We start from the raw sequence: 20,322 nt of genomic DNA on the forward strand, positions 1-20,322 counted from the left end.
ATGGGGGTGGGGGTGGGGGCAGAGATACATATTTTACGTCCTAGAAGTAAAATTGACCTATTTACAACTAAGAATATTTCCCTATTTGAGGTACTTGAAACTTCCTTTGGGGTTTGTTTTACCCATTACATTTGTTTCCTTGTTTTTCATCATCAATAGCAGGCTACTAAAAGAAATAAAGTATTCCCTCAATTTTCCTCCATTTTCCATGTGATGTGAAACGTTCATCTTGAAACTTTTTTACAGGGGAAAAAAATGTCGTTTGTTAAAATACTTGAGCTATGACAGAATTTTTGTGAAAGCAATATAATATACTCCTCACATAACTTCATGGCTGAACATGAATATTCTCTCCAAATCTCTTATTTTAGGTGTTGTGCCATGTTAAAGACCCTGTTGTCATTTTAATAATCTGTAGATATTAATTATACAAGTATGTTTAAAGTGTCACTTTAGTCTTCCTATTATCTAATTTTTTAAAAAAGCAACATATTTCAGAAACCTAAGAACTAATTCCTTTCCTCTAAGTCCTATTCTCATCTTGTAAATGATAACATTTTAATTTTAACTTTTTGTTTTATAAGTTTTCAAATTTAGTTATCCAGGATAGAACAGCCTAGAGGGTTGTGAAGATAATGGGTTAACACCAGAATGACCTTGATATGAATGTAAAGCAAGAACAACTATTTATGTTCTATTAATAGTCAAGATTATTTATAGACTTAGGCATAAACATCTCAGAAAGTAGTGAAAATAGAATTTCCTTTAAATGTTTACATATTAAAATTGTTCCTGTTATTTAACAAAAAGTTATTGAAATGTATGGTGGTTGACAGTAAAGTTGTATGATTCTATTACATAGGTAAGTTTTTATTTTTAAAGATAGAAAATGTCTTCATGTATGTGGGACTTTATTTAGGGATTTTCAAAACATGTTTTAAATGTCACTGTGAATATATTGTGTAAATCTGTGAATATGGGTTTTATGAATCCATATTTAATTTAATTAATCACATTGACTCATTTGACATTTTTCTCCTCCTGAATTCCCCGTTCTTTTCTGCATCTCTCTATTAAAAGCAATTCATTCACAGTGGTAGACTAATTTTTGAAGCAGATTTTACAAAATAAAACGGATAATGGTTTTAGAAGAACTTTTAAAAACATTCAACTTAGATTTGTTAGAAGTAATTAAAATAAATATTTAACTAAGAATACAAAGTTCTTAACCATATTAATCTCAAGATTATTTTTAAAAAACAAATTCTCAAAATGAGTAGATTGACTTTTTGAGAGCAATTATTAATATTAAATAACCAGAATAATCACTAATAAACTCCAACCCAAAATATGTATATGAGATTAGCAACAAACACTTATTTTTCCATGTTCTAAAGAAAACTTTACCCTATTTAATATAGTAACTTTTTTAAAAACTTCCAAATAGTGAAAAATTTAATGTTTAACACATATAAAAATTTTCAATAGATACAATTTGAGAATTTATATTTGGTTAATGCTATGTCATTAAAATTGTTGAGGGGAAATATTAGCCTACTAAAACATTTAGAATATAATATACAATAAGTTATCATTAATGGCGATACAATATATCACACTAACATGTGTATTCACTATTAAGTTCTAGAATGATTAGAAAATGAGTAGAGATTTCAACTGACATTTTCCAAATATATTAGCAATAATAACTAAATTAAAACAAATATAGAGTCCTTGGTATAGAGGCATATATAGATATATGCATGCAGATATGTCAAATGTAGATGTATTTGCCATTTGTTAGTATTGACCATCATATAAATAAAATACATTTTTAAAGGAAAAGTGAAAAAAAGAACAAAATGTGTACTATTCTACTTTGACCGACTCTTTGCTTGCCCCAAATTACTAAAGCAATTTCAGAGCTTTTCTCAGAAAAGTTACGTTTCCCTGGAAAAGAATCATTAAAATTTCTCCAAATGAAGTCTTGTTTATTCTTTTTATTTCACAGTGGCATGACGTCCAGTATGGGGTGGGGAGGAAGCAGCAAGAAGCAATTGAAAGGACTGGATGAAACTTCCTCAAGCTTCAAGGGCTTGTTTGCTGGTGACATATGCTATTACGGTCTATAGAGAAGATATATTTATATATTTAATATTGAGACTTTGAAAAGAGCCTTTACACCCCAAAAAAATTCAGAGGCAAAACAAGTCTCTTGTTTTAGCCCAAATACTTCACTGCATAGGCTGGCTAGAGATATCACACAGCTCACACACTCAGGTGTTGTCACTTCATATTGTAACCTCCACATCACTTAACTGTAGTTTTAAAGTATGTTAGATGGAAATGCTGATAAAAGCCTAAATGTAGCTGTCCACGCTGTTTCTGCTGTAAGTTCATTCTTGGTGGTAGATTTAATTAAAGGGCCCAGAACAGCCAGGGTCTTGCTCTGAGAGGGCTTAGGTAGTTGTAAGAGCAGAGGGAACACACCAGCTATTTGAGTGGAAATGGACATATTTCATTGGTGTTGTCTACAATGTATAGAAAAGTATGGTTCATTACAAAAGCTCCAGTTAGGTTTTTTTTTTTTGGTTTGTTTTCTATATTTAATGCTATTTGATTTATCCTCAACACAGAATATGCAGTAACATTTATTATAGTAATTGCTGATTCCAAATAAAAACTGCTAGGTGTCTATTTAATCATAATCAAGGACAATCTAGTAAGCACTAAGTGACAATAAAGGGTGTTCTTGCTAAAATATTAAATGAATTGGTAACATGGAAATGGTCACTTTAACAGAACAGTCAATAGAAAATAGCAGTAATTATATGTGCCTTGTACACGAGCATACTGTATTACAGCCAATGTACAATGTACCATTATAAAAAATTAAAAAAAGAAGTACGATACCTCTTCTGGATAATACAGCTGTGTTAGGAAGTTTTATAGATGGGCTTATGTTCCAGAGCACAATATTTAGCTTTTCCACATGCATTTTTGGGTAGACTTTCCCCTCCCAGTTAAAAACTGGTTTTCATCACACAACTGCATAATTGTTTTTCTGCAACTAGCTATAATTACTTGTTTGTATATCTCTACTAGAGTGATTCAGTGTTTGCTTTCTACCTTATAAAATGCATCTGTATGAGAGGCCTGTGAAAAGGAGTACTGACTTTATATAATATATTGCTATATTGGTAGGGGAGCACAGCTCTAATTCTTTGTAAAAGGCACAAAAGTCTATATTGCTTTGAATACCATGTGAGTTTTCTGACTACAGCACAAAACTGGAGGTAACTGAAGACAAGAAACCTCACAACATGGAAATTATTCAGTACACAAAGAAAGTCCCTCTCATGTAGATGTACAATGGGTGACTGAATAAAACAGGCGGTTGGAGAGGATTTATTGATAGTGGCATCATAGAAAACCTTGAAATCAGTGTTTGTGAGATTTGTCACACCAAACATACAAACAAACATAAATTTCAAATTATTCAAGAATATCTAATCATTTTATTTCGCTCACAAAGCTCTCCACAAATACAAATGAAAATTAAGCAGAGTCCCTCTGGTAGCCTTCTATCTTACAGCTCTCCTTTACTTTCTCTCTTTTCCTTCCAACTCCCACTGGTCTATCATTCTTCTCTCTTTCAAGTTCTCTGTAATCCTTGTTTTCCCATGTCCCTCTTTAATCTTATTCACCAGTGATGCCAATAAAAATGTATGGTTAACTTAAACCAAATGGGTCAAAGCCAAAAAATAAGTGATTGGTGTATGCCTTTTTATTTTAACTAAAGTTACACCTGTGGCATTGCCTTCTTTAATTTTTTTTTTTTTTTTTTTTGGTAATTTCAAAAACAAAACACAAAGAAAATAGAGGAGAACTGAAGTGTTGTTTAAAGTCTCTGAATTTTATTCACAAAAAAATATGTAATGTTAAATGCAGTGAAAACCTTCTGAGATTACTTTTGTGCTTACTGATCCCAGAGTGCAGAAAAAATTAGCTTATCTAGGAAAACTCAAAGTCATAATTAGTCTTGTGAATTATAATAATCGGGTCTTATCCTGCATTCTTTTCTCATGTAGTACTCCCAGTGGGCGTTCTGCATGAAGAAGGACTACAGGATTGGGCATTAATAATAGTATACCTATGAAATATGAGCATTTTCCTCTAGTATCAATTGGTGAAATTAAAAATCTGACCCATTTTGGTCCTATAGTTTTCAACCAATTAAAAGAATAGCATCAACAGATATTTAAAAAAAAAATCATTCTCAATTTTTAAAATGCACCTCAAATTATAATATAAAAATGAAAGTTCTTTTTCTCTAAACATATATATCTTTTACTTTTGGCTTAGTTATAGCTATAGGCTCTTATTAATTTTTATTAAAAGGTTAAGTTTAAATAATTTCCTCAAACAGATAAAAACAAAACTCATTAAAAGGCTATCTTTATTCTCAAGGATACTTAAATCAGCCATTCTGCCTAATGTGACTACCCAGTTGATTCAAATAACTTGTTCACTGACTGAGAGGATCAATAGTTTTATTTTTAGGCCGTACCAGTACCAGGATTGAGCCCAGGACCTCATACATGGGAACTACTGAGCAACATCCACTCCCCAGTAAGAGTTGTTGTTTTTTAATATTTCTTCCCCTGCCCAAGATGGCTCCCTTGTCTGTCTGCTTGTTGTTTATTGCTCACAGTCTGCTCATTGTTTGTTTTTTTTTGCTTTTTTTTTTTTTAGAAAGCACCAGGAACAAAACCTGGGTCCTCTGATGCAAGAGCCAGGTGCTAAACTGCTTGAGTCACATCCACTCCTGCTTGTTTGTTTTTGCACATTGTCTGCTCATTGTTTTTGTTTTTTCCTTCTTGTTGTTTGCTCATTGTTTGCTTCTTTAAGAGGCACCTGGAAATGAACCCAGGACCTCCCATGTGAAAGGCGAACACTCAACTGCTTGAATCACATCCACTCCCAAGAGTTGGGGTTTTTTTTGTTGTTGTTATTGTTGTTTGTTTGTTTTGTTTTGTTTTTAGGAGGTACTAGGGATTGAACCTGAGAGCTCATGCATGTGAAGCAGGTGCTCAACCATTTAAGCTACATCTGCTCCCCTAAATTGTTTTAATATATAGACTCAGTCTAAATTAAAGAAAATAAAATGCAATACCTTGCAAACTCTGAGATAATGACATTTTGTCATTTATGAAACAGAAATTCTACCACTTTTTAAGAGTTGCATTACAACAAACTGCCAAGGTTAAAAAACTAGACAGGGAAAATTCAATAATAATTGTCCATCTGTCTAAAGCCTAACCCTGCACAGCTTTAATAAGCATAAAGATTCAGACAATAGTCCATCAACAGGTGAATGAATTTTTTAAAAAATCATAGTATATCCATACAATGGAATACTATTCAGTGATACAAAAGAATGAACTATTGAGACATCTGGCAAAAGTGATATATCTCAGCATAATTATGCTGCATGAAAGCTAGACAAAAACAGTGTACAAGTCATTTATATGATGTTCTAGGAAATTTATACTAAAGAATAGTGATAGAAAGCAGATCAATGGATGTCCGGGGAAGGGGTCAAGAGACAGGAATCACAAAGTGGCCTTAGGAAATTTTGGGGAGTGATAGAAATGCTCATTATCTTGATTGTGGTGATGATTTCATAGATGTATTCAAATGTAAAATTTAAATGATATTGCTAAATATGAAAAAATTCATTTCATATCAATTTTACCTCAATAAAGCTATTTTTAAAATGGAATATTCAGAATGGATACTGTCAGTAACAAAAAAATTCAGACAACAGGTTTCAGAATTATCTGGGTATTTGGACCATGCATAGTTGAACTTAAAGGATTTGAGAATTGTATTAGACAGCTAAAGGGGTGCTGATGCAAAGTACCAGAAATCTGTTGGCTTTTATAAAGGGTATTTATTTGGGGTAAAATCTCACAGTTACAAGGCTGTGGAAAGTCCAGCTCAAGGTACTATAAGAGGTATTTTCTCACTAAAGACAGCTGCCACATGTTGAAGCACAATGGCAGGCTATCTCTGCTGGGTTTTAGCCTTCCTCTTTCCTCTTAAGGTCCCATGGGCCCAGCTTCTTCTGATCTCAGCTGTAGGCTGGCATAGGGCTCTGTTCTCTTCAGCTGCAAACTAGCAGGCAAAATGGCTCATATCTCCCTGGGGCTGCAGAATCAAAGTCCTCTTTCATATCTATGGAGTGCTCTCTCTTTTCTCACATATCTGCTTCTGTGTTCTTGACTGTCTGTTTATACAGCCCACAAAGGCGTCAGAGACTCAACTTGAGTCTCCCCAATGACATGGTTGAATCAAAGCCCTAATCTTAACATAGTTTAATTAAAGGCATTTCAGCTGGATTTAATATAATCAAAGGATATCATGCCCAGAGGAACAGACCAGTTTACAAACATAATCAATATCTCTTTTTGGAATTCACAAATAATATCAAACTGCCACAGGGATTGATATTGGTCTTTTCATTCCCAGGCAGATGTTTATGACCCTTGGTTTAATTCAAAACCATTTTCCATTTTTCTGTCAAAAATCAATATAGTTCTTGTATTAGTCAGCCAAAGGGGTGCTAATGCAAAGTACCAGAACTCTGTTGACTTTTATAAAGGGTATTTTATTGGGTAGAAACTTACAGTTACCAGGCCCCAAAGAGTCCAACTTGAGGTACCATAAGAGGTACTTTCTCACCCAAAGTCTGTTGCCATATGTTGATACAAGATGGCAGGCAGTATCTACAAGGGTTCGGCCTTCTTCCTTCCTCTTAAGACTCCGTGGTCCCAGTTTTTCCAATCTCAGCTGTAGGCTGGCATAAGCCTTGTCTCTCTCCCTGGGGCTCATTTCATTCTGGGCTCAGCTGCTCTGTTTTCTCCACAAGGTCAGCTGTAGACTCCCGGATGAACAGCTCTGTTTCTCTCCCTGGGTCTTCTGCCATGTCTAAGGAGCTGTCTCTATTCCTCTGAGTTCTTCTCCTATGTGTTCACTTCCTGGGCTCTAGCTCAAAAACTCCATCATCAAACTCCAACATCAAAATCTCCAACTCTGTCCTTTGCCGTGTCTTTTATATGTGAGTCCCCACCCACCAAGGGGACTACTGACATGGCCCAATCAAAGCCTAATCAAAATTTAATCATGCCCAGGTACAGACCAGTTGGCAAACATAATCCAATATCTATTTTTGGAATTCTTAACCATATCAAACTGCTATAAGGAGCTATCATCATGTGAGCTGATCAATTTCAACTCATTTCAGCACAAATTTATTAAAACCTACAATACAGTGCAATGCACCATGTTTCAACTCTGTCTTGGAATGGAGAGCATTTAATTGAGTTTCTTGTCAAAGTGTCTTGTGTGGTACAGAGCAAAGAGTTCAGATAATTCCAAGTTGTTATTTTTATTGTTCTATTATAATTATTTATTTATCAATATTGTTTTATGTATTTACAGCTAAGTTTTTAGAAGCATAACTTGACTTAGGTCATTCACCATCTCGACGAGGGGAAAAAATTACCCTATGTAATTTTTAAGATCCTCAGGGACTGTTTTAGTTTTTCTTGGCTGCTCAAGTAAATACCATGCCACAGGGTAGCTTAAACAATGGCAATTTATTAGCTAATTGTTTTGAAGCTAGGTCAAAGTCCAAATCAAGGCATCATTAATGTGATACTTTCTCCCAGAAGACTGTGGCCTTCTGGGGCTGGCTGCTGGTGATCCTTGGTGCTGGGATCCTCTGTCACATGGCAATGCACATGGCATCCTCTTCTGACCTCTTCCTTCTTTTCTGGGTTCCACTGACCTTAAGTTTCTTGCTTCCCATAGCATCCTCTCTCTCTGTCTGAATTTCCTTCTGCTTATAAAGGACTCCAATAACAGGTTTAAGACCTGTCCTGATTGGGTTGAACCACACCTTAAATTAAGTGACTTCAAGAAAAGGTCCAACTTACAATGGGTTCACAACCAGAGCAAAGTTTTTTCTCTAAGAACATGTTTTTCTGGATACATAGCTCCAAATCACCACATAAATTGAACCAAAAGTCAACAAACATATGGAAAAAAAGTTTGGAAGCAAATTGAATATATGTGCAAATTGACATTTTAGGAAAAGAACATGCTTAAAAATTTGGGTTTATAAAACATATGACAGTGAAAATGAAACCAAAATCTATTTAGCAAGCAAAATGCATTTCTAGGGAAGCAGATGTGGCTCAACTGATAGAGTATCCACCTACCATATAGGAGGTCAAGGGTTCAATACCCAGGGCCTCCTGGTCCATGTGGTGGGCTGGCACATGTGCAGATGCCATGCACAAGGAATGCCATGGCACCCCATGTAGGGGTGCCCCTTGTGCAAGGAGTGCATCCCACAAGGAGAGATGCCCCATGAGAAAAAAGCACAGCCTGCCCAGGAGTGGTGCTGCACACATGGAGAGCTGACCCAGCAAGATGATGCAACAAAAAAGAGATGCAGACTCCTGGTGCCACCTGGCAAGAATGCAAGCTGACACAGAAGAACACACAGGGAATGAACACACAGAGAGCAGACAATGGGGGAGGGGGGAGAAGGGGAGAGAAATAAATAAAAATAAAAATAAATATTTTAAAAAATATATTTCTAAATGAAGAAATATATTACATAACCTGAAATGCAAAGGTTTTTCCATCCTTCCACAATATGATTAAAGTTTATTATTCTGATTTTAAAGATATAATATTTAAAATGTCCTGCTAAAAACATTTATACTTAGAGAGTTAGACAAAATTTAATTTTTTCAAAATGTGCATCTTTTTACCGGGATCAATCCTCATGACTCAAATTTAAATTCCTCAATATAAGATTTTTAATAGGATAAATGTGACATTTACCTTGGACATAAACTTATAATTCATCTTATTTTGGTATGTAACTAACTCCTGCATTTTAAACCTTCATACAATAGCTCTATAACCATTATGATTTTTTGGTGGGATATTCTTTCTTGATGGCAAAAAAACCCAGAGAGGTTCAATTTCTTTTTAAACCCTTTGCATTTTGTCTAAGTCTCCTCTTTTTTTATGACTTCTTTCTTCTCTCATTCTTTCCCTCCTGTCACTTCGTTATTTAGCCAATGATTTTTTTGCTGTTGTTTACATCTGTTGGTGATCAAGACATTTCATAACTCTGAAGTTGCAATTGGTCTAGACAAGTCCCCTCACTATTTCTTGATGGTGCTTAGGATTGAAAGAACTCTTCAGGCACAATCTTAACTATCCCTTTTTGTAAAATGTCTGTGAGATTTTTTATTTTGTTACCTCTTTGTTCATGATTTTTGGTTCTAACTAAGACCATACCAGTGACAAGGGAAGTCAAAAGGTTTTTAAGAAGCCCTACCACTGTTAGTCCTTTCTGACTCCCGATGTTCCATATAATGTAATGGATGCATATACCTCCTTCTCTTTCTGACAAGTTGGGAAGAGATCCAAATCAAGCTTTTTGGAAGCTCACACAGAGGGGAAACCCTGTGCTCAGTTTCCTGGAACTGGGGACTCTTGCTAGAAAAACCCAAAAGGGTCCTTTAGTATTGAAATGAAGGTCTCTGGTAAAGCTATCTTCTAATTATCTCTTGGTATTTAGCTATGGCTTCCTGTTGTTGTGATGCCCAGTCAACTTCTCATCTTTCGCCAGCTCTTACCTTAGGGGATATTTAAATTGGCATCATATTTATACCTCATGGTTACATTCCAGATGTCCCTCTTTCTTATCTATACAAATTGCCAGAAATCTACACTATCCATCTTATTGGGATTTCCTTAGGATTTAATGAGATAATCTATGTGAAATCACCTTGCAAACTATGAAGCATCATAAAAAATGTAGGATGGTTTTACAGGAAACAATAGAAGAGTTAGAAATTGATACAGTATAGGAATATCAGCCAGTTTTATATTGGTTGATTCTGGCCCATCCTTTTTTTAGGTCCTGACATAACAACTTTGTTTGTGCAGATATACTTTTTACCTCACAGGGAATCATAAGTCTTATCAGAAATGATTTATTAATGTCTTATAAAGATATGTGATATCTGTGGAAAAGCCATTAGATGATATCTCTAACAGACTCTATTATCTGTTCAATTCCATATACCCACTCTCCCACAAACTCAGAAACTCTCTTTTTTCTTTCATTGACCCATTAACATGAAACCACTTTCTAATTCACTATTACAAGTAATTACAATTGGAATGGATTTGTTAATGGCTACTATAATCATTGTTAATTATTCTTAACTATGGAGCATTTCGTATAATCTGCTCTATAATACTTCATCTTTAGAAAGAATTAGAGTGACCCTCGAGGACAATGGAACCCAAAGAATCAGTTATGAATAAGAGTGAAGAAATAAAAGTATTTAGCATTTCAAAATGAGACGCTAAACAAATCTTGAAAATCTCCATATTTATCATGCCTGCAGGAAGTTAAATTTCTTAAAATTGGAAAAATCCATACAACCCCCAAATATGCACATTTTGTATATTGCTTCTATTCTTCAACTATCCAAGGAATATGATCACCCCAATTTATATTTATATAGGTTTGTAACATTTGGAGAAGCAAGGAACAATTTTATCTACATTCACTAAAATTTTTGCAATACACAAAATTAAAAGAAGGTAGTTTTTAACCCACAGTCTGGGAATTACTTGCAATAAGTTGATGTTGAGTGGAAAACAAAATATTATCCCAATCCATGCCCAAGGGAACTTATTGGAGTATTTTAGAATTTACCAAGTTCCATGAATTTACTTTACCTAAAATGACATCCCTTGCTATATACATAATCTGGACCTTATTCTTTTTTATTTTAAAGATTTATTTATTTATTTCTCCCTCCCCTGCCCTGCTGTTTTTGCTGTCTATGTCCATTCGCTGTGTGATCTTCTGTATTTATTTCTCTTTTTTGTCTTCCCTTCTCATGTTTTCTCCCCTAGGATTCACTGGGATTTGACCCTGGGGTCCTCTCATGTGGAGATAGTTTCCCTGTCAGCTCCGCCACCTCAGTTCCTAGTTTCTGCTGCACTTCACCTTGACTCTCTCCTTTGTTTCTCTTTTGTTGTGTCATCATCTTGCTGTGTGACTCAATTGTGCGGGCACTGGCTCATGGCATGGGCACTCTACTCACCACGTGGGCACTGGGTTGCCACACAGGCATTCACATGGCATGGACACTCGGCTTGCTGCTCGGGCACTTGGCTCACCACATGGGTACTGTCTCACCACAAAGGTAGGCAAGACACTTTCTCTTCTTCTTTTTCACCAGGAGGTCCCAAGAATTGAACCCAGGTCCTCCCATATGGTAGGTAAAAGCCCTATCACTTGAGCCTCATCCACTTCCATGTAACTAATTATTTTTACAGGCTGTTTACTGTTCTGTCTAAAGACCAATATATCATTTCAGCACTTTTTCTAATACAATGGCAAGCAGCAAGAAAAAATTCTACAGGATCATGTTTCAAAGTAAGCAAAGTTATACTGTGAGGAAGATTGATGTAGCCTAAGCACATACCTATGCAGAGATAGATTGTTCAGACTTGGGATAAAAGAAAACTTCTTTGCCTTAAGATCTCTTAGCATGAAGTTGAATTAGAGGAGATGCAAAAAGGAGAATTAGACATAAATTTTACCTTTTCTCTAAATCTCTCAGTTGCCTATTCCCTTCTACTTACCTTATGTCTCAATCCAATAATGTCTTACTTTGGTACACAATTGAAATATTTTTCTCTACTTTTTGAGACCATGTAGCTCATGAAAGTTGCTGCATGCCATCCTTTAAGATGCCATTGTACAAGAACCAACAAACACACACGTAGTTTATTTAAAATGGCCTGGATATGTTTGTAAATGAAAGTAATTTTTAAAAAAACATCCTGGATAAGACATGGGACATTTTGTAGAATCCTACAAATTCCTCTAATGCTGATCTTTGACTTTTGTTCTTACCTTGGTCGTTGGTATTTGGTAATCAAACTTAGCTGCTTTCCATGACTCATGTGCCCTTAACAGCTACTGGTTTCTTAGTGGTTTCTTGTTCTCACTACATTCTTCTGTGGTCTTGCTATGCTTTGCCCCATGTTATGCATGGCTTGACAGCTATGTCAGGCATCTTCCTTATCTAATTTAGCATATGTGATTGGCCAACTCAGAAAAATAAACAGCTTAACTGAATACTTAGTAGACCACCTGGAAGGCTGGGGGGCCAATTAGGAGATAAAATAGCCAAAAGACAGTAAGATTCAGAAAGGAGGTCATAACTGTCAAAATGGAGACTTGATAGGTTTAAGAGTTATTGAAGAGGTAGAATCAATGGGATTTGAGGATTGATTGGATATGAGGAACAAGGGAAAGGAAAAGCTGTGGACTGTGTTTAGTTTCTAGCTTAAGAAATTGAGGTAGTAATGAAACCACTCATTGAAAAGGGAATACAGGAGGAAAATCAGATTTGGGTTGAAGGAACAATGATTAATTCAGTTTTGCATAATTGAATCATAGCTATCTGTAAGACATCTAAGTTGTGATGTCAAGGCTGTAGCTGAATATAGGGCCTGCATATGAGGCAAGAAATTTGGACTTGGAATATATATTTGGGTTTTATGTATGTATGTATGTATGTACATTTGTATGTATGTATGTATTTCTCCCCACTCCCTTGTTTGCACTTGCTGTGTCTGTCTTCCTTGCTTCTTTGGCACTGGGAACTAAACCCAGGACCTCTGATGTGGGAGGGAGGTGCCTAATTATTTGAGCCACCTTTGTTCCCTGCTTTTGTTGTGTATCTCATTATGTTTTCTCTTCTTGTGTCTCTTGCTGCATCATCTTGTTGCAGAAGCTTGCTTTGCCTGCCCATTGTACCAGCTCACTGTCTTCTCTTTTATCTTCCTCTCCCTTTCCCCCACCCCACTGTTTTTGTTGTCTGTGTCCATTTGCTGTGTGATCTTCTGTATCTATTTTTCTTTTTATCTTCCCTTCTCATTTTTTCTCCTCTAGGATTCACCCGACTCAATCCCAAGGACCTCTGATGTGGAGAGAGGTTCCCTGTCAATTGTGACACCTCAGTTCCTGGTCTCTGCTGTGCTTCACCATGACTCTTCCCTTCGTTTCTCTTTTGTTGCATCAACATCTCCCTGTGTGTCTCACTTGAGTGGGCACTGGCTCACCACAGAGGCACTTGGCTCACTGCATGGTCACTGACTTGCCATACAGACAGTGGCTCACCACATGGGCACTCATGTAGGCACTAGGCTCGCCGCGGGGCACTTGCATGGGCACTTGACTCACTGCAAGGGCACTCGGCTCGCTGTGCGGGCACTTGCCTTAGCATGCAGGCACTCACATGGGCACTCAGTTCACCATTTGGGCACTTGGTTCACCACGTGGGCAGGCAGCTTGCCACATGGGCACTCAGCTCACCACGCAGGCACTGGCTCACCACACGGGCGCTCTTTCTCTTCTGTTTCACCAGGAGGCCCCAGGGATTGAACTTGGGTCCTCCCATATGGTAGGCAGAGGCCTTAGCACTGGAGACACATTTGCTTCCCTCACTGTCTTCTTTAGGAGGCACTGGGAACTGAACCACAGACCTTCCATGTGGTAGGTGGGAGCCCAATTGCTTGAGCCACATCAGCTTACCTAGAGTAATATTTTAAAAGGTTAAACAGTCAAAGTGCATTGGGTTCACCAAAAGAGGTTACTAATGAATTTGGCTAGTAGAGCTTTAGTGAAATGGTGGGGGCAGAAGCCAGAATTCAGAGTATAGAGGAGGAAATGGAAGGAGAGGGAATAGAACTCTCCATCCTTACAATGGGAACACCCAGGCTTGAATCTCATCTCAGGATTAAGAATCATTCACATAATTTTTTGAAAAAATTAAAATGAAATCTACTTCTCTCCCGTATTTATTCTCTATTCTTTCTTTCTTGGTATCTGTACTGAGGTAGTTTATTTAATTTTATTTTTTTTTTAAGATTTATTTATTTATTTCTCTCCCCTTCCCCCCCAACCCCCCCGGTTGTCTGTTCTCTCTGTCTATTTGCTGTGTCTTCTTTGTCCACTTCTGTTGTTGTCAGTGGCACAGGAATCTGTTTCTTTTTGTTGCGTCATCTTGTTGCGTCAGCTCTCTGTGTGTGCGGCACCATTCCTGGGCAGGCTGCACTTTCTTTTGCGCTGGGTGGCTCTCCTTACAGGGCGCACTCCTTGAGCATGGGGTTCCCCTATGCCAGGACACCCCTGCGAGGCAGGGCCCTTGCATGTGTCAGCACTGTGCATGGGCCAGCTCCACACAGGTCAAGGAGGCCCGGGGTTTGAACCGTGGACCTCCCATGTGGTAGATGGACTCCCTAACCACTGGGCCAAGTCCCCCGCCAAGGTAGTTTATTTTAAAGAGACAATGTCTATAAAATATTCAACACCAAATCTGACACAGTAAGTGCCTAAGTAATGTAACCATAGTTTTTTAATTTTCTGAATCTAATCTTCTCTAAAAACATGGGAAGACAAATTTTTGTGTAGCAAGAGCAAAAATATTATCATTTTAAATGAGAAAAATAATAATGCATTCTTATTATATCCAAAGCCTTAACAGTTTTGCCAAAGCATCACTGGAACACTCAAACACCTATATGAATCCATTAAGAATGTATGCATAATAAAAAGCAGTTAATACATGATTACTGAACATTTAGTGATGGCATTAGTAATATGTTTGTGTGCATTATGGACGGTATCAGATAGGAATTGCATTTTCCTTTACACTGCACTGAATAGTTGCTCTAAGTAAATGAACAAGAAAATAATATATAAAAAATACATATCAAATACAATTAACATAGCAAAAGAAAATGTACAAATGATGAAATTTTTAAAAAATGACTATTTCCCTGAGTGAGGTTGAGTGGTGAGGGAGATATTTCCACTTAATAATTTTTGGGAACAAAAAAACAATGTCTGCCACCTTTAAACAAGGCAAGAATGAAGTGCCGTTCTATCTGGGAAATAGGAGATGTAGAGGCAGCACACTCTACTTCCTCTTACACAACTCTTTAAAAATTGCACTGAGAGGTTCATTACAACAATTTTAGATTCAAATACTAAATCAAGGGTAAATCCATTTTTAAAGTCACTATTGCTGTTATTAGTATCACATAGACCTATATAGTGACTCCAGAATACTATTCCTATGGGATATGACCAAAGACAGAGAAGTAGAGCAGGTTCTCAACCAGGGGCAACTTTGCCCCCAGGGGACATTTGGCAATGCCTAAGGACATTTTTCATTGTCACAAAATAGAGGTCAGAGATACTGATAAACTACTATGCACAGGGCAGTCAGTAAAGAATAATCTGTCCTGAAATGTTACTGGCGCTCAGGTTGAGGAACCCTGCCGTATAGCAACGTTCTAAAAATTTCAATTCCACCCCCCCCCCCTTCGTGGCTTGCTTGCTATCTGCGTCCATTCACTGTGCGATCTTCTGTGTGTCTGTATTTTTATTTTTTACTTCCCCGCCTACCCCTTGCAACTTGCTTGTTGTTTTGCTCTCTGTGTCCATTTGCTGCGTACTCTTGTGTTATTTGCTTGTCTCCCTTTCTTTGTTGTGCCACCTTGCTGAGTCAGCTCTCCCTGGTGCTTGCGGGCGAGCCTGCCCTCACAAGGAGGCCCCAGGACACAAACCCAGGGCCCCCCATATGGCAGACGGGAGCCCAACTGATTGAGCCACAGCCGCTTCCCTGGTATAGTAAATTTTTTTTTTTAAGATTTATTTTTATTTATTTATTTCTCTCCCTTCCCCCCACCCCAGTTGTCTGTTCTCTGTGTCTATTCGCTGTGTGTTCTTTTTTGTCCACTTCTGTTGTTGTCAGCAGCATGGGAATCTGTTTCTTTTGTTGTTGTTGTTGTTGTGTCAGCTCTCCGTGGGTGTGGCGCCATTCCTGAGCAGGCTGCACTTTCTTTCACGCTGGGCGGCTCTCCTTATGGGGTGCACTCCTTGCATGTGGGGCTCCCCCAAGTGGGGGACACCCCTGCGAGGCAGGGCACTCCTTGCGCGCATCAGCTCTGCGTATGGGCCAGCTCCACATGGGTCGAGGAGGCCCGGGGCTTGAACCACGGACCTCCCATGTGGTAGACGGACGCCCTAACCACTGGGCCAAGTCCACTTCCCTATGGTAACTTTTAAAGGCATGCTTTGTGTAGGGAACAATGATAAAGTAAATTTGGATAGAGGAAAGGGAAAAGCCAGAGTCTTTAGAGTAATCAGAGCTGATGTTGGAGAAATAAAGTGTAGCAGAGGAACAGTTCATTAAAACTTGGTGGAGAGTCCTGAATGCAATGTGAAGAATTTAGATTTTTGGCCAATTGAAGGGTTCAGTGGAGTTTCAAGATTAGTGCTGGACACTACATGAAGGATATATTCAAGAGGGGAGAGACTAGCTTCATCATACTCATCAGGAGTGGGAGAAGAACAGTATATCCTAGGACTCTATCAGCAGAAATATAGAAAAAGGGTCTAAACAAACCAACATCTCAGAGGAAACCTCAATTGGAATGAAAAACAGATTCAATCAGTTATTATCTTTGGTAAGTATAATGTGGCTCACTTCATCAATAGTACTGATAAATATAAGAATAGGAGCAGGCTGTGGTGGGGAATATGAGAAAAAACATTAGGTTCATTTTTATCATATTACACTTCATGTATGTGCAGGGCATCCAAATACATGTGATAAGTTCAATTCATGCAGGAGTTTTTGTCTAGGATTTCTGGTTAATTTTTTTAAAAGATCATTTAGATACTTTTCAGGTTATGATTTAACTAACACATCTGAGCACTAACTCTGTGATGTTATGTCATACATTTTTCACATAATAATCTCATTTTACTGCAAGGAATTGTTGAAGAATGATATTACTACTCCGTTTCAGGGATGACAGAAGTGAGGCATAGCAAGGTTATGGGACCAATATCATTCAACCACTAAATCATTGTACTAGGATTTAAACTAATTTCTTTTAATGAAGAAGTCCTGAGCTTTTTACTAAAATAATTTTCCTTTAGTACTCAGACAGGCTTCAGTTTTTTTTACATAATCCCCAACTACCACATCTTTACTGAACTTAATAAAGAACTTACCCAGCTACACACTGAAATATCAAGCATGAATACTTTTAAAAATGCTTTTTTCCTACAAAAGTTATATATGTTAATGTAAAAATTTGGAAAATATGGAAAGCATAAGTCAAGGGGATAAAAACATCAGTAAATCCACAACTTAGAAATATCTACCAATAAATAACTTTTTAAAAAGTATTTTTAACCACTTTCAAACTTACAGGATTGTTACAAAAATAATACAAACCCCGAAAAGAGAACTCCAATATACCCCTATCTCTCCAGATACCAAGATCCACTCGTTTTAACATTTTGTCTCATTTGCCATGTCATTCTAGCTATCTACCCATCATTCTATCAGTTCATCCAGCTAGCTATCCATCCATCTGTCTGTCTATCTATTTATCAAGCTATTTCCTGAACACTTGAGTTTAGATTGTTGCGACAGTTTGGTACTGTTTATAAATGCCAAAAATAGACATTGGATTGTGTTTGTAAAGTGATCCGTTCCTCTGGGCATACCAGATTATATTAGTTTCAGAAGTTTCACTCTTACTTTATTAAATCAAGATTAGGCCTTTTATTTGACCACATCATTTAGGATGACTCAGTTTGAGAAGGAGAACATAGTTTAGTTTTGGATGCTGGAGCCCAGGGAGAGAGCCGAGCTGTTCTCCTGATAGTTTGATGCTGATGAGACAAGAGCCCTGAATATCTGAGAAAGCCAGGGAAGAAATTAGCCCTGGGGAGAGAGACAAGCCTTATGATTGCCTCCAACTGAGATTGGAAAAAGCTGGGACCACAGAGTCTTAGGAGGAAGAGGAAGGCTGAACCCTCTCAGAGACCAGCAGCCATCTTGCTCCAAGACGTGGTAACAGACTTTGGTGAGGAAGTAACTTATTCTTTAAGGCCTTGTGACTAAGCTTCTACCCCAAATAAGTACCCTTTATAAAATTTAACAGATTTCTGATATTTTGCATCAGCACCCCTTTGGTTGACAAGACAGTTGTATACATCATTGCCCTTGAATCCTTAATACTGCTGTGTATATTTCATAAGAAGAAGGATATTCACTTATGTATCCACTGTAAGTGCAGTTATCAATTTAGAGAAGTTAAATACTGATATAAAGCTTACAGGCTAGACTCCATTTTTTTCATATGTCCCAATAATGTCCTTTTAAGTCTTCACCCCTCCTTTCTTATATCCCATCCAGGATCATGTATTGCCTCTAATTGTTATTGTCTCTTTAGTCGTGCTCCTTTTTTTTTTTTAATTATGGGAGCATAGATACAACATAAATGTTCCCACCTTAACCACTCCCAAGCATACTATTCAGTGGGAGTAATCACATTCACTATGTTGTAGTATCCTCACCAACTTCCATTACTAAAACTTTCCATCTCCCCAAACAGAAACCCTACACCCATTTTGCATTATCTCCCAGTTCACCCTGCCCACTCCCTGGTAACCTGTACTCTAATTTCTGTCTCAATGAGCTTGCAATATTCTCCAATTTTTTCTTTGTAATTACCATGAAGCTTAAATTTAATATCCTAAACCTATCATATTATTAAACAAACTCATATGCTTTGATGCCGACTAAATTTCAAAGGTAAACACAGGGAAGTGAATTTGGCTCAACAGATAGAGCGTCCACCTACCACATGGGAGGTCCAGGGTTCAAACCCAGGTCCTCCTGACCCATGTGGTGAGCTGGCCCACATGCAGTGCTGAGGTTGAATGGAAAGGACAACAGCGTGAAAAAAGTGCAGCCTGCAGAGGAGTGGCACCGCACACATGGAGAGGTGACACAGCAAAATGACACAACAAAGAAACACAGATTCCTGGTGCCACTAACAAGAATCCAAGCAGATCCAAAAGAACACATAGCAAATGGACACAGAGAGCAGACAACTTGGGGGGGAGAAGGAGGGAGGGAGGGGAGAGGGAAAAAAAAGTAAACACGAACTATGTTTCTTTATCCCTCCAGCCCCCAACCTATATGTGGTTTCTTGTCACAAATTACATGGTTATATACTATGAGTTCCAAACCACTGATTTCTCATTTCATTTCGTATATTTGCCTTTTAGATCCTGTAAGAAATTTAAAAAGTGGAGTTACAGACCAAAAATACAATAAAACTGGCATTTATAGTTACCTGTGTTGTTAACCTTACGGGAAATCTTTATTTCTCCCTGTGACTTCAGTCTATTATCTGTTGTCCTTTCCATTCAACCTGCAGAATTTTGTTTAGCATCTCTTGTAGGCCTAGTCCAATGGTGACAATCTCATTCATCTTTTATCTGGGAATGTCTTACTCTCCTCCTCATTTCTGAAAGACAGTTTTGCCAGATGTAGATGTCTATAATCTTTTATGGAAACCTGGACATTTTGATATTTTAATATGGAATCTCGCTAGAATTTAGACTGTGAGAGGTGTCTGTTCCTTAAGCTTGTATCCAGCTAGTGTTATGACAGAGCTTTCCTTGAATGCCAGAAGCTAAGAAAACAACTTTGCAAGAGCTCTCCTTCAAGGATTATCCATACAATGACTTCAGAGATTAGCTCTAGGCCAAAGCGTAGGGGCTCCCTGAACCTTTCTGTGCATGTGTCTTATATTAGGCATGTGCATGTGGCCTAAGAATTCACCCATTTACATGAATCCCCTGTCCCCAGTTCCCCAGAAAACAGTTTCCTTACAGTCCTGGACACTGCACTGTATGCCCTATAGCCAGCAATCCCTTGTCCCAAGCAGCTCAACTTGACTGCTCTCCCAAAACCTTCTATAGGAGAGTTCCCGAAGCTGCTTTCTACATTCAAGGCAAATTCTGGATTGACAAGTCCACCAGACAGATTGGCTCAGGCATATGTACTCCCAGTATGTGCATGAAGATTACTCTGCTTCTTCCAGAACTGAGCCAGGGATCTGCACTAGGAGTATGGGCTGGCTCCACGCTTACCAGTGTGAGGTAGGGGAAGACCTCGCCCAGGACACCATGAGATCATTGCACTTCTTGTTTTCATTGATTGAAATATATCACTCATACATAAACATATATAAACAATAAATGTATAATAGTTGTGAACTTACAAAACATATATAACACCAAACAAGCATATATAA

General features: G+C 37.7%; 1 long non-coding RNA gene across 1 annotated transcript in view; it reads left to right on the forward strand.

The window, feature by feature from the left end:
- The window catches only part of LOC105747302 (uncharacterized), a 49,052-nt gene that overhangs the window by 9,883 nt on the left and 18,847 nt on the right, over positions 1 to 20,322 (forward strand). Inside the window, exon 2 of the long non-coding RNA XR_009180463.1 lies at positions 2,012 to 2,106. This is a non-coding gene — a long non-coding RNA (uncharacterized lncRNA). The remainder of the gene's footprint in view (positions 1 to 2,011; positions 2,107 to 20,322) is intronic.

Source organism: Dasypus novemcinctus, chromosome 2 (assembly GCF_030445035.2).
Source record: "Dasypus novemcinctus isolate mDasNov1 chromosome 2, mDasNov1.1.hap2, whole genome shotgun sequence".
NCBI lineage: Eukaryota > Metazoa > Chordata > Mammalia > Cingulata > Dasypodidae > Dasypus > Dasypus novemcinctus.